Raw genomic sequence first — 13,702 nt, 5'->3', positions numbered from 1 at the left:
GCTCTAGTTTGAAAATTATAGGAAATCCACTTCTATTTTCAAATTATAGAAATAAGATGTGTAACATAATGCTTTGGAAAGGTAAATATGAAAAACGTCTAGTCTTCTTCTTCAGTTGGTGAAACAGGAAGGGAATCAAAAAACAACAACAAAAAACACTATGGCTTGTCAGGTTTTATTTTCTCTTCTTATAACATGGAAAAAAAAAAGTGCTTGTAGACTGTAAACCCCTGAAATAGCACCTCAGACTACATACCCTCTGCTCCTCTTCTTCAGACAAAGCATTTGCTGTAGCAGATAACAATAACCTGTTCACACTGATCTTGAAGTGGGATCATTACCACCTCACATAAGACTAGTGTCTTATTATGAAACTTACTCATTAGATTTACAATTAGGTAAAATCCTAAATCCTTTACTCATCTTGTACCTCTTACTTCTGTGTCATCCAGTGAAAATTTAACTCTCTAGAAAGAAGTCATATCAATTTTTGGTATCACTATGCCACAATTTTTCCTCCTCCCTATCTTACTGATAGGAACTTTATTACTGCAATTTTAGTTACCATTTTAACTTAAATAATTTTCCCTTTTTTACATATTAAGATAAAGCAACACATAGGACAGACCAGAAGAAAATTGCAGCTGAACCTCAAATGAAAAATTTTATGTTAGGAGTTCATAAGCAAAGCAAGCATTGGACCTATTAAGAAAAACTTGAAATATGCATCAACTCACAAGTCCCTGGATAAAGAATATTGAAGAAAAAACAGTTTATTATTTATATATTTATTTATTAAAGTGAGTATTCACTTTAATCACACCTGTCACTTCACCTCTGCTTAACATCACTAACACTCAAATGAAAAACAGAAAAATAAGTTCTGCTAAACATTAGTTCAGGAAACGAGAGACTGGCTGATCAATACAAGAAACTAACTTAAAATTCAGACGTCTCAGACATCTTCAAGAAATAAACTAGTTGGATGTTGATAAGATCCTTTCAAACATCTCTGCACAAATGACACGCATGTACTAAGGGTGAAGCATTTACTGTTTTAAATACATTGACCAGATGTTAATATTTATGAGCTTTAATATTGCTCATAATAAATGGATTTGTTTTTTAAAAGAAGCCATCACATATTGTAATTAGATCATTAAATTCACTTGGACTAAAGAGAAACAAATTATAAAGAAAACATGCTTTTTTTTTTTTTCCTCCTTTCTACCTTCTATAAATATATATATATTTTTTAATATTTTTTTTTATTTCTCTTCCTTGCATGCACAATAGAGGACATGTTTAAGCATGCACAGCTACCTTACTCAAAAGGACATTAATGCTTAAGATCCCAAGAGCAGACATTTTCATAACTTAAATTCATTAAAATTAAAGGAGAAAGCTCAAACCACATTATATATTTTTTTTTCAAATTGTTATTATATATTATGTAATTTCTGTTTTTTCTCAACTTTTTAACAAGAACAAAACAGTTTGTGATTTAACATAATTTCCCCCTTGTTTTGAAAAGCTTTCCATGAGAAAACCCTCCCAAAATGGGTAATTCCTGGTCTGGTCCTTTTTGTCAGCTATATGTTTGAGAATCAGAGCTGCTTTCACTAAATAACGGAACAGCTGAATAAAAATTCTGCTCATTTAACATCAAATATTTTGAAATGCTAAGAGTAAAATTTAAGAAATTTTTCACATAGCAGCCACTGGCAAAGTCCACAATTATGATAAAAAATGTGAGTTTTTTTTTTTTTTTTTTTATCACAAGTCTTCATTCTAAAACAGATACAATTGTTTGAGAATTGCAATTACATTATCCCTTGGTGCTTCTTGATTTTACAGATTACTATGACAGTTAACATTTAAGAGAGCACAACAATGTTTTCAGCTGTAAAATGCCCAGTATCCAACTTCTATTAACAGCATTGTGTACGAAGGTGAAGTTCAGCATTCCACATGGGAACTGAAAAACTGAAATGTATCTTAACATTAACTACAGGAAATACAGCATATTCATTTTTATGTCTGAAGTCACAGAAGCTGTGACAATTTTGAAATCAATTAAGGATCTGTCACAAAGATCATTTCCTCAGATGACTCTGCAACCCTAGTTTCTGAAAAGTGGAATGGGTTCCTTGCCAGATAGATGTATCTGCAGATATGCTTAAACGTGTTCAGGCTCAGAAGCCACACGATGCATACCTCAGTGTGAAACAGCCTGGGTTTTAGATCATTATGAGCCCACTCTGCTTTCCCCTGCTCCTCCCCAAAATGCACTTTCACCAAGAATTTGTGTTAGGTAAGCTTATTATAGTTGCAGATGACTTCCAGATCTTTAAAAAGAAGATATATAACTTAACACAAATGAACTGCATTTCAGTCTTGATCAGATTGCAAGAATACAGTTTCATTGATTCTACACCCAGGCAAATTAAAATATATATTAAATACTTAGAGAAAAAACAAAATCTTAGTCTTGTATTTCAGCTCCACTTTACTCTTCTTTCTCCTTGAACAGAGACAAACTGGACTGTCCTGAAAACTCTTCAGTCAAGTTTAGAAACCATTAACTTAAGCTACAAGGTCATCAGGATAAGAACAAAATCAATAGGATTGTCCTTCTGGGCTCATTTCAGATATGGTTAGGAAGTCCCTACAGCACTTTCTTCTCCACACTGGTTCCTTTTTATTCAAATATTTACCTTGGTTGTAATTTAACCTATAGTTTGTTTTGTAAGGTGTCAGTGTTCTGGTTTTGTCTCTAGCACAATTTCTCACATCAAGGGGGACTGAACTGCTGTATGGCCTATACACATCAAATCTAAATTGAGCTGAGGTAACCCACAGCTTGCTGAAGAGAATGAAAAACATGATCTTCACGCTAACAGAAGATAGTACTCGGATATTGAAGTTATTTATGACCACCATTATAAGCTGAAATGAAAGTCTATGTTAAATTTGATGTTATTCATTGAACATAGTAGCAGAAATAAAACTATCTTGAAACTCAACAGACAACAACTCCAGCATGAGGCAGGGACTGGACTCCATATGGCTGACCAGAGCCACCACAGCTCGCTTGCATCAGCTGCTAGTGGAAGAGCTCTCATCAGGCAACAAGGAGTATCAGCATAGTTACATGTATGTTTAGGTGTTGAACAGAAACTTCTAAGGCCCTTTGCAATTAGGTCTCTCTCCCACCAATCCTTCCACAAATAATGTGAGCATCAACTCATTTGTCTTGCAAGCAGATAATACCTTATGCCACCCCTTATCTTGGAAATTCCTGTCCAATGGCCACCCTGTTCATCATCATGAACTTCGTAAAGGATTATTTTAAACAAACTGTCATCTTCTAGTAGCTAAGTAGAAGAAGTAGCTAAGATAGCTAAGTAGCTAAGATAGTTTGGGAGAGAATTAATATTTAACCTATTTATATTGTACAGCTTTTGAAATAGCAACAGCAATACATTTCTGGGTTATATATCAGCTATTTTCTACATCAACTTGTTTATTTTGGCCTATAACCTTGTTCATTGCCTTTATCTGTAAACCCATGCTTCCCACGTCTGGTTGTGCAGTACCCTGCAGATCTGGAAATCAGCATCATCTTGGGCACTTTACCTTGGGGAGCCTACCACAACACCACCAATATGCACAGAGGGGACACATGCAAAAAATATATATTTTCATCAGGATACTGAAGTTACTGTTGCAAACATAATAAACCAAAGCAAGAATTTTGGGGAAAAAATGAGGAAGACTTAATAGATACAGTCAGGTGTAAAACTTTACATTATTTAACTCCAAGTTGTTATCTTTACCCTCAGGATTCTTCTAACCTTTTAAACGGGCATAGCCTGTAACAATGGAGTGCTTACTTAATTTAATCTCATTTACTTAAGTGCTTCTAAAAGAGTTACGAAAGTATGCTAAAAATGTATACTAATAAACTCCAGAAATTCAAATGAAACAAAGCATAATGCATATGAATGAATTCACATTTAACTTATATGGGAAAGTATATAGCATGATAAAAAAAACAGTTGGTTTATCAACGAATAAACTGTTTTTCAACAGCAACAACTGCAATGGAAAAAAATAAAAATAGGTACTTGGATACCACTGAAATCATATTAAAAGACAATTTGTATTCAAAATTTATTTCATAATTACGGATTAAATTTAGCTATTTGTTCCAATTCAGTGACAGGCATATATTACACATGTGGCTGGAAAAATGACAAACCTATGATATGTAAAACTCTAAAGCTCAGAGTCATAAATATGGTGAAATAATGAAAATACCCTACCCATATTTATAACTCAAAAATGAATGATATTTAAGTAAATTAGTACTATACAGAGCCTTTCAGCCACTCCCCTTTAGTTTACCTGGATTAATGTATTGTAGATTTGTTTATTTTAGGAATAAGAGCAAAGAAATTCTAAATGTTATAAAACTGATCAGCCACATATTCACTGACTACATAAATCTTACAGAGGTAACGAGTTAAATTTCAGTACCATAATCATAAAGCCTGAAAATGTTCATAAACAATATGAAATTTCCAAAATAACTGCACATCTAATATTGTGAGGATTTGCAGCCTTATGAATGTTCTTGATTCAAAAAAAAAAAAAAAAAAAAAAAGCAGTTAATCTAAGAAAGGTATACTTGTGAATATTATTTATGGAGAAAAGAGAATTACTAAGAAATATTCTAGGAAGTGTGCAGACACAATTTCTCACACAATGTAATTTTGGTGTATCTTACTGTATGTGCAATGATAAACAAAGCATGCAGCAGTGCAGACATAAGACTTGTTATTTCAACATGAAAAATTTAGCTCTGAAGTTCCATTCTTTCTTTTGAAATTATTCAACACTAAGATCGGGTACAACCACAAGTCTGTCACTAATAAAATTAGATAAAACTTTCTTTTTATCAGCTACATTTGAAATTTGAATGTTACTAAAGAAGAGAATATATTGATTGAATTTGAGTAGTACTGCCAATATGTTTAGACACAGTAATACAAGTTGAGGTTTATTAGGTGTTAAATATACAAACTTTTCTAGTTTACTGTAGAAACACAATCTACTTTATTTAATTAAGCAACTCTTACAGATTAAAATAGACAAAGTCTAGAAACACATTAAAAGTAGTTCTCCATCAATTGTGTAGAGTTTTGTAACATCAATACTGCTTTTTATAATTTTTGATGACAACACATTTCAATAAAATCACATTGGAAGTTTACTTAAAAATGAAAATAATCTACCAAAGTAATAAAAAAAAAAAGGAAAAAAAAGAAAAGCTCACAAATAAAAGGATGTGGGTGATATCATCTGAATTCAAATAAAATTAAACAAATTCCAAGAAGTCTCCAATTATGACACATTGGACCTCAAATTTTCCACATGTAGCTCAGGATTTGCAAAAAAACAGCTGGAGTACTTGACTCATCTCACAGAATGCTCCTGACTGTTTGACCTTGCTGTAACATACCATCGGAGTGGTACTCCATATCAGTGGTGAAGCTCCAGGGTACAAAAGGTTGCATTGGTTTTACTGCCTGAGTCACTGAAGAGAAACTTGTGTTTAATTACAAAGCTTCAAGACAGTTACTTAAAAACTTAAGCACATACTCAAGTGCTCTGTTGGACTGCAAACTCAACACCTTGCTGACACCAAAACGTATGCCATTTAGTTTAACCATTAAGCTGATATGCACAGGATGAAGTAGAATACAAGTTTGCCTTGAGTTTTCCTAGCTTTGCTAATTTTGCTTTGTATCAGCAATAGTGATATTTTAAAAAATAATAATAATACTGTTTTTTCCCTCAACAATAGCCCAAAGCTGAGTTTTCAGAGGAAAAAAAAAAAAAAGTAGTAACAAGAGCACTTCACATTAATAGATGAATAGAGGCTCACATTATTATGCAAGAAGCGCTGGTGGGTTTATTTTTTTATTTTTTTTAGCATAAATTGTAAGCCAACTTGCCCTGTGGTATCATTTTATTTTATTTTATTTTATTTTCTGATAAGATTATCATATTAGTCATTCCTGGGGTCTATCACAAATAAATGTAGCTAGTAATTGAAAAATCAGGACCTAATTCAGCCACGAACCATAATTTTGCATTATTACATAGGTTTCTGCCAATTTAATATTCATATACTAAGATAGTTTAATGTTTTCCACAGGTGTTTGAAGACAGTATGACCTGTCTAAAAGCAGAAGTTTCAAGATCCTCAACTCAATTCTTTGCACACTACCACCTTGAACAGGGAAATCAGGAACACATTTCTGGAATGGAAATTGTTTCAAGACTCCTACTGGATAAAGTAAGTGAGCCGCAGAAACCTTCCCTGAAGAGTGCTCAGTAGAAAGCAGCTTGGCAACATAAAACTTCACAAACCTTTCAAATCTCAGAGGATCAAATGCACAATTCTAGATTTGTGGCACAACGATCTGTAACTGCTTATGAGACATATTTTAGAAACTAATTAATAGTAGTAGTTGGTAAAACTTATTGTTTATTCTTGTGCAATAGCTAAACTGTGCACAATACTTTTCTATGACAAACACACTGTGATTCAGCTTGAGTTTCATGAAGTGCGACTTGATCGCAGCTACAACAGTACATTTCTTCACAGATCTAATTTTGTAAGTGATAATTCTCCTTTGATCGGTTGCTAAGTTGAGAAGATAATCGAAGGACAGAGAATATCTGAAATCAACTACATAGGACACGTTAAAAATACAAACAAGCTATGAAAACAAGAGCAACCCATCTTCTTTAACAAACTCAGTATAGCAGTATTCCCCATAAATGGACAACAAATGATCAATGCCCTCACATTAGGGGCAATACCACCATGGTGTGCTAATCATGAATATCCTTGCACAACCATTGACAGGCTAAGCTTAATGACATGCCAGAAAAAGAATGTGAGGAATAGACAGTAATACCTACTATGGATGCCAAATTAGCCTATCTAGCTTCTGTTTTCAACATCTGAAAAAGACAAAAGAAAAAAAAAATCAAACTTTCTTTTTTTGAACTATGCAGTGTTGCTTCTATCTCTTGCTCTTGGAGAAGGAGAAAGGTCTTTATCTAATAAACTAAACAATGAAGGCAGTAACTGCCTTTACAAATACAGTTGAGAATCATCTCTGTCCTTTGGATCAATAATACACCCAAAAACTGCCAGTGAATATCCACTCCCTCCATTGAAGACATCTTCATTCACAAGGGATACTGTCTGGAAGGAGTTTTCCTAATGGCATATACAGATCTGAACTGTTCTCCTCCAAGATGCTGACAACCATGGCCATTTCATCATTCTCAACTGACAAAAATGAGAGTAAACACAGTAGTTGAAAAAAAAAAAAAAAAAAGAAAAAAAGAGCCATAAAGTTTACTGGGCTAAAAAATAACAAAAGGACAAAACCAACCAAGCAAACAACAACACAACTCAACCCCAGTGTCACAAGTACAAGACACAGATACTTAAACTTGTTATTCCTAAAGCCTGTGATTCCTCTTGCCAGGCACCCCAGAATACACCACTACATACATACCACAATACATACACCACTATGTATTTAGTTCATAAAACCTTCCTTCCTTGCAGTTTCCTTCTGTTTGCAGAAAGGAAGAACTGCATGCAACATAAGGTCGACACAACTCGAAGTAATTCTGAGGGCATTCAGTATGACAGTGATAAGTGTATAATATAATAAATACAACATATTATAATTTTATGCACAGTTGTTTACCTTACATATTAACAACCCAAAGGTAAATAGCAAAAAATTCTAAAAAAGCAGACAAAACCAATTTTAGTCTTATTTATGGTTATAACACACAACTGAGAAAAATGATTATTCTGAGGTTACTCTAGAAAAGCATCAAGATTTGAGTTAGCTGAAAACCCAAACTATGGATTTCCAAATACTTCCAGATGTTTCTCCAGTAAGATTTAAGTAATTTATGTCAATGCCACAAAAAGCTTGCCATATTTTTGAACAGCTGTAATTAAAGCACTGCAATTACATTATGAAAGACATTTAAGTAATACATATCTCTCAGTGACTTGAACTAGTATGTCTTCCACTTTTGCTAGATGCTGTAGTCCTGAATTCCCAAGCATATTTCCTATGCTTAGATATAACAGGAAATAAATTGAAATGAGAGCCAAATAATTTATGCCCTCATTATGAATATGCACACCTCTGAACTAATTGCAATTCACTGAAGTCATCTATCATTGCTTAGATGACTAGCACAGTACTTCTCTGCCAGCCTCCATTTCGTAGTCTGGAATTAACTTCAGTTATTTTTGAACTCTACATGTGTGTATATTACACACAAGTATATATATGCCTATAAAAGTATAAATTGAAACACTGCTGTTTTAACCCATTGGACAAAAGACTAATAACCAAATCATTCTGAAAATCAAATCATGCTTTGAACAATGGCTTCAGTAATAGATTAGGTCATGCCTTTATCCTTGAAAGCCCAGTTATGAAGAAATACACTTCGAATCAATTCCACATGCCCATAAAACTGCATGCAGAACTTGATTTCTTATTTTTAAGTTCTGTAATACTGTACTCTGCTTATTTCCAATATCTCCTTGGGATATGTTCTTGCACTCAGGTATTTCCTTGAGTTACATTCACGTACTTTAAGTGTTTTTACTTTCAGAAATTACTCAGGACTTGCTTCCCTTTTCTGTTTTTTTCATTATTGAAATGTTTAAAAGCATTTCAGAAGTTTCCTGTGATACAATCTTTACCGACTCCTATAAAAATAGCACAGTTTTTCTTTATCCTTACCCTTTCCACACAACCTCAATCTCCTAATGTTTGAAAGAACCGTGTTCTTCTTCAAACTGTTTAGATCTTATTTTCTTTTGGTGTTCAAGATTTACTACCTGCGACATATTTTATTGCCTTATTTACTGGCTTCAGTGGCCCATTCTGGGAAAGTAGGCAGATCAGCTACATGCACCCCTAAAGACAACGATGTTAATGACTCCAGCTGATGTTTCTACTTTTCCAGCCAATGGAAATGTGAGCCCTGCTCCTGCAAGCGGCATGTTTCCTGAAGCACTGCCCCAGCTCACTCCAAGTGCTCACTACCTGGAGCAACGCCAAATATATACCCTGTCCTGTTTCACAAGACTGTAGAAGACTATACTCAGTCACCTAACAAAGAAAGAGAAGTCATTTATATTTTCCATGAGCAGGACTATTCAACATAAAACCAGGTGAGATGTCGGAAGGAAAAAAAAAAAAAAGGCTTATTGTCTCCAAGAAAGTGGCTAAAGGCAAAGATAGTTCAATAACATTAAAATAAAAATCTGAAAGAGTATTTCCATGAAGCCTTTCATTTAAGGATCCCCAAGTCATGTAAAGACATTAATTCACTTAGCCTTCTAACACATCATTTCTTTGTTCACATACCAATGAAAAAAAATCAATATGCAAGCCTTTGCTCACAAATCTGACATGCATAAAACCAAGAAAAAAAGATTAAAAAAATGTATGTTTTGGAAATGGTTCAGTTGCATACATTGTAAAACACCCTAACAATGCTAAATTTCCTTTGTCCAGCAGTATAAAACTGGCCATTGAATCATCAATGAATAAACAACAGAAATGAAAATTCATGCAACAAATACCTGTGACTAAGAAATTTGATTCTTCTCTTAAGCAATGAGAAAGAGGTGACAAAACTGAGGGAAACTATCCTGCTACTAGCTCCTTCCAATTACTGTGGCTTCCCAGACAGACTGTGTAGACCTATCAGCAGTCACTCCAACTTTCTTGATACTCTTGTAGATACTTACATTCTAAGACATATGGACAAAATATTTAACACCATCCCAACATCTCATGGTCAAAAAGCACTTTAACAGCATTTGACAGATGAAAAGAACGAACAGACAGTGTACAAGGACACTGATTGCAATGATCAGCTTACAGACATGTTTTAAAAACCCTTAAAATATATGCAATTTTATGTTTATATTTCAACTGAAGTACAGAAATCTAAGATTCAGGAAGCATAAAATTTGGACTCTGTGCATTTATCGCTGAGGAACTGGAATCAAGATGCTGAAAACCTGGGCATGAGCAACATAGCCCAGACACCACAACCCAAGACAGGGAGTTAGAAGGTCTCTGATTTCTTCCTCTTACATTCTTCATAGCAAGAAAATCACTTGACTTTAGCAGAGTGATCGTTTTTAGATTTATTTTTTCTCCTACTTGATATAGTATCTTCATGCATTATATTTCAAAGTAGATTTTAAAGTTTGGGGGATAAAAGTCTTTCCCATAATTTTGTACAAGTCTAGCATAACAAAACTGCTGATTTTAAGACACGCTTGCAATATAAATAACCATTCACTTGATTCTTATGGCATAAAAGACAACAAGCTCTGAGTAAAATGCATCTCATAATGATGATCATGACTGGTCCTATGCCAAGACAATCCTGAACACATTTTAAGAAATAAGAATATCTCAAAGAAGTATAAAATCTTTTTTCAAGTGTTTTTGTTGTTGTTATTTTCGCCACAAGGCTATATGAAGAATTATATATATTTTTTTCCATCTTGAAATCAATATATACAGTACCTCCATATGTAAGATTCCCTTAATGGACATTCACTCACAGGTATTTTGCGTTATAATTTATAATATCTGTTCTGGTTGGTTTTGTTTTGTTTCATTTTTAAAGGCATTTTATTAAGCCTCCATGCTCCACATCCTCACCAATTCTTATTACCATTTTGATACCCTATGGTGAAGCTGACAAGAAGCACTGTTGATGTGACAACCAGAAGCACAGAAATCTAGCAAGAAATTACTATGCAAATGTGTCTGGGAGAAGATAACATTAATAAATATTTGCTGACGGGCCTTTTGCTGTAGTAGGTGGCACATTTATAATGAAAACTTAACAATATTTTAAACCAAAGACCAGAAACCTCAGATGTACTTCTGGCTGATGGATGACAAAGAGGAAAAACACTTCCGTGTGTTGTCATTTTAGAGAAAGCAAGCCAATCTCACTACCTGAGATGAAAATATTTTCTTTCCAACTTCTCACATTCTATAGTTTATTTTATTATTATTATTATTATTATTATTATTATTATTATTATTTTGTAAATAAAACAAGTCTTTTTGTTCAGCTGTTACTATCAACTTCCAAAACTGTGTATTTCAAAATACTCAGATAATCTCAGAGATGAAACATGGAAGCTTAACAGGTAAAATTAGGTCATTATCTTTGCCATTAAAAATAATAACAATAATAATAATAAAAAAAAGTAAGTAGCTGTTTACAAAAAGTTTTATACATGCTAAACTTGAGTTAATTCTACAGCTAAAGGAATGTACATCACAGGAAAACATTCCACATTTTGACTTCACTGTAGAGAAAAAACAGTTCTAAAATTTGACACAAAATAAAATATAAGAGAAGAGGAGGAGATACTAGCAAGTGATCACAAAAAGAAAACATTTAGTTCTCAGTTTAGACTATAAAAGCATAAGATGTTTCAGAAAAAAACTGGCCTTGGGTAACTACTTAACCACAGCAGGGGGAACCAGAGGGAGTGCTCCTATGGCAGGAAAAAAGGAAGCAATTCAGAAGTGACCAATTTTTACCAGTCAATGACATGCAGAAGAGAGAACTCTGCTTCTATTTTAGTTTGAGTGGCTCCACACTAGAAAATGCTATAAAGCAACTTCCTTTTTTTTTTTAAAAAAAAAAAAAAAAAAAAAAAACACTACTAACTGTGATTTTTTTCTTTTAAAACAACAAATTGCAACATCGTTTTGGATCTATTCATGGCCTGTAGTCTCAAAATCCTTCCACCCTGAATGAATAGAGGAACACATATGGATCAGGGGTCATCCTGACACCAAAGCATGGGCTTAGATAAACAGCAGCTTATTACATTAAAAGGTGAAGTTTGCAAGCAATACAGAATTCACAGAAATAAATTCCTAGCAATGTTTAAATTTACAGAGCTTTTTCACTTCTACGTCTGTGGGAGAAAATTTAGTAACAGAAAAAGGCCATATTCTGTCAGCAGGCCCTTTGGAGTCAAAAATCCTGAACAACAATTTGTAAGGTACAGAGAGATTAGCATTACACATTACAGTCACAGGCTTAAGAGTAAGCCTGTTAACGGGGACATGTTGTCCAGGCAGTTTTTTGCAATTAAACTGTAAGCACTACTTTAAGTAAAACAGGAAGGAATTAGTCATCCAAATAAATTAGTATGCTTACGCTGTGCCTCCACTCCTCCCACAAACTACAGAAAGAAAGCTTTGTAGATGGATGGATGCGGGTGCTGTGGACACACTTCAAACAAGTTGAAGACATCCCAAGGATAATAGTCTGAATATCACATGGCATGGTATTGTTCCTAAACAGTACAGATGAAACAGGAAAAGACAAAACATAACGGGCCAGGTACTAGTACTGGTGTACTGAAAAAGACAGACTCTATGAAGCTGTTTACATGGTTGGATTGTGGATATTCTTGGTTTCAAAACTTCAGGTAAAAATATATGCAAAACTTCTGTCAGGTGAATCACATGCTGTGTCTTTACAAACTGCCTAGGAAATAGGCAGAAGATTCTGTACTCCCTATTTTCTGTGTCTTTACTGAAGATATGCTTTAGATAAAAGTCTCTTAAATTAATACTGATAAAATTATGTGAAATATTAAATGTGATATAATGGAAATCCAACTAAAACTAAAATCCCTTTTTTGATATTAAGCTTCATGTGTCTGAAAAAAAAAAAAAAAAAAAAAAAAACACAAAGATGAAACGATGGTTAGCATAAGTTTAGGTGACAAAAGTCACTGCATAATCATGCATAAACACCATCCTAGGTGGTATCAAGAAATGGTCGCACAACTGCTGCATAGCTGTCATTCCCTATTTAACATACAGGGCTAGAATGGAGGCTAACCTCTACAGAAGAGCAAAATAGACTGGGTATACCACAGGTGGGGGATTCAACCTGGAAAACAACTGTCCTTTCACAAGTGCTCTCTGAGAAAAGCTTGAGCCTGCCAGCTGAAAATTAACTGCAGGAGAGGAAAGAATAGCAGAAGTCCAGAAAAATCTTACGAAAAACTGGTAACATGCCACTAACTTGATACTAAGAAAAAGAGTTTTATGCACACAGTTCCGACTGAAAGAATATTTTGGGTAAGAGTACAATGTGAAGACTTCAAAAATCAGGACCCACCATCCCGCTATTGTGGAGGCAAAACTGTCATTTTGATTCACCGGAGAGTACCTGAGACCACAGATGAAAACCATCTTATTAAAAAAAAAAAAAAAAAAAAAAAGGTAATAGATACTCTTTCCAGATGTTGCGTGATTTGTAATTGTATACTTAATATAAACAGTGCTGGACTTTAAATCAAGCTACCTGGGCATTTTAAAAGGAGAATGTATCTAATACGCGATTTAATAGTAGGGAAGAAAAGGCACTTCACAGCTTATAATTAGAAAATTTGAATTAGAATTAAAATTAAATTCTCAGCTACAAGGGTAAAGGATTCTTTAAACAATTTAGCAGTGTAACAGATAAATTCATCAAGTCCTGAAGTCCTCAAGTTATTTAG

The 13,702-nt window shown here is 33.9% G+C and overlaps 1 protein-coding gene across 10 annotated transcripts in view; it reads right to left on the bottom strand.

Moving 5' to 3' along the window:
- ZNF385B (zinc finger protein 385B) overlaps positions 1–13,702 on the bottom strand; it is a 176,315-nt gene that overhangs the window by 104,919 nt on the left and 57,694 nt on the right. The window contains exon 1 of one of the 10 annotated variants that reach the window (XM_084522971.1): positions 6,996–7,029. The exons of 8 other annotated variants lie outside the window; for them this stretch is intronic. The gene's annotated coding sequence lies outside the window, so the exon portion shown is untranslated. Of the gene's footprint in view, positions 1–6,995; positions 7,030–13,702 lie in introns of those variants that run through there. One more of the 10 variants, XM_084522972.1, reaches the window with a different exon arrangement.

The sequence above is a fragment of the Aythya ferina genome (assembly GCF_964211825.1).
Source record: "Aythya ferina genome assembly, chromosome: 6".
NCBI lineage: Eukaryota > Metazoa > Chordata > Aves > Anseriformes > Anatidae > Aythya > Aythya ferina.
Note: the sequence above shows the minus strand (reverse complement) of the source record. Positions and strands in the feature narration are given on the sequence as shown.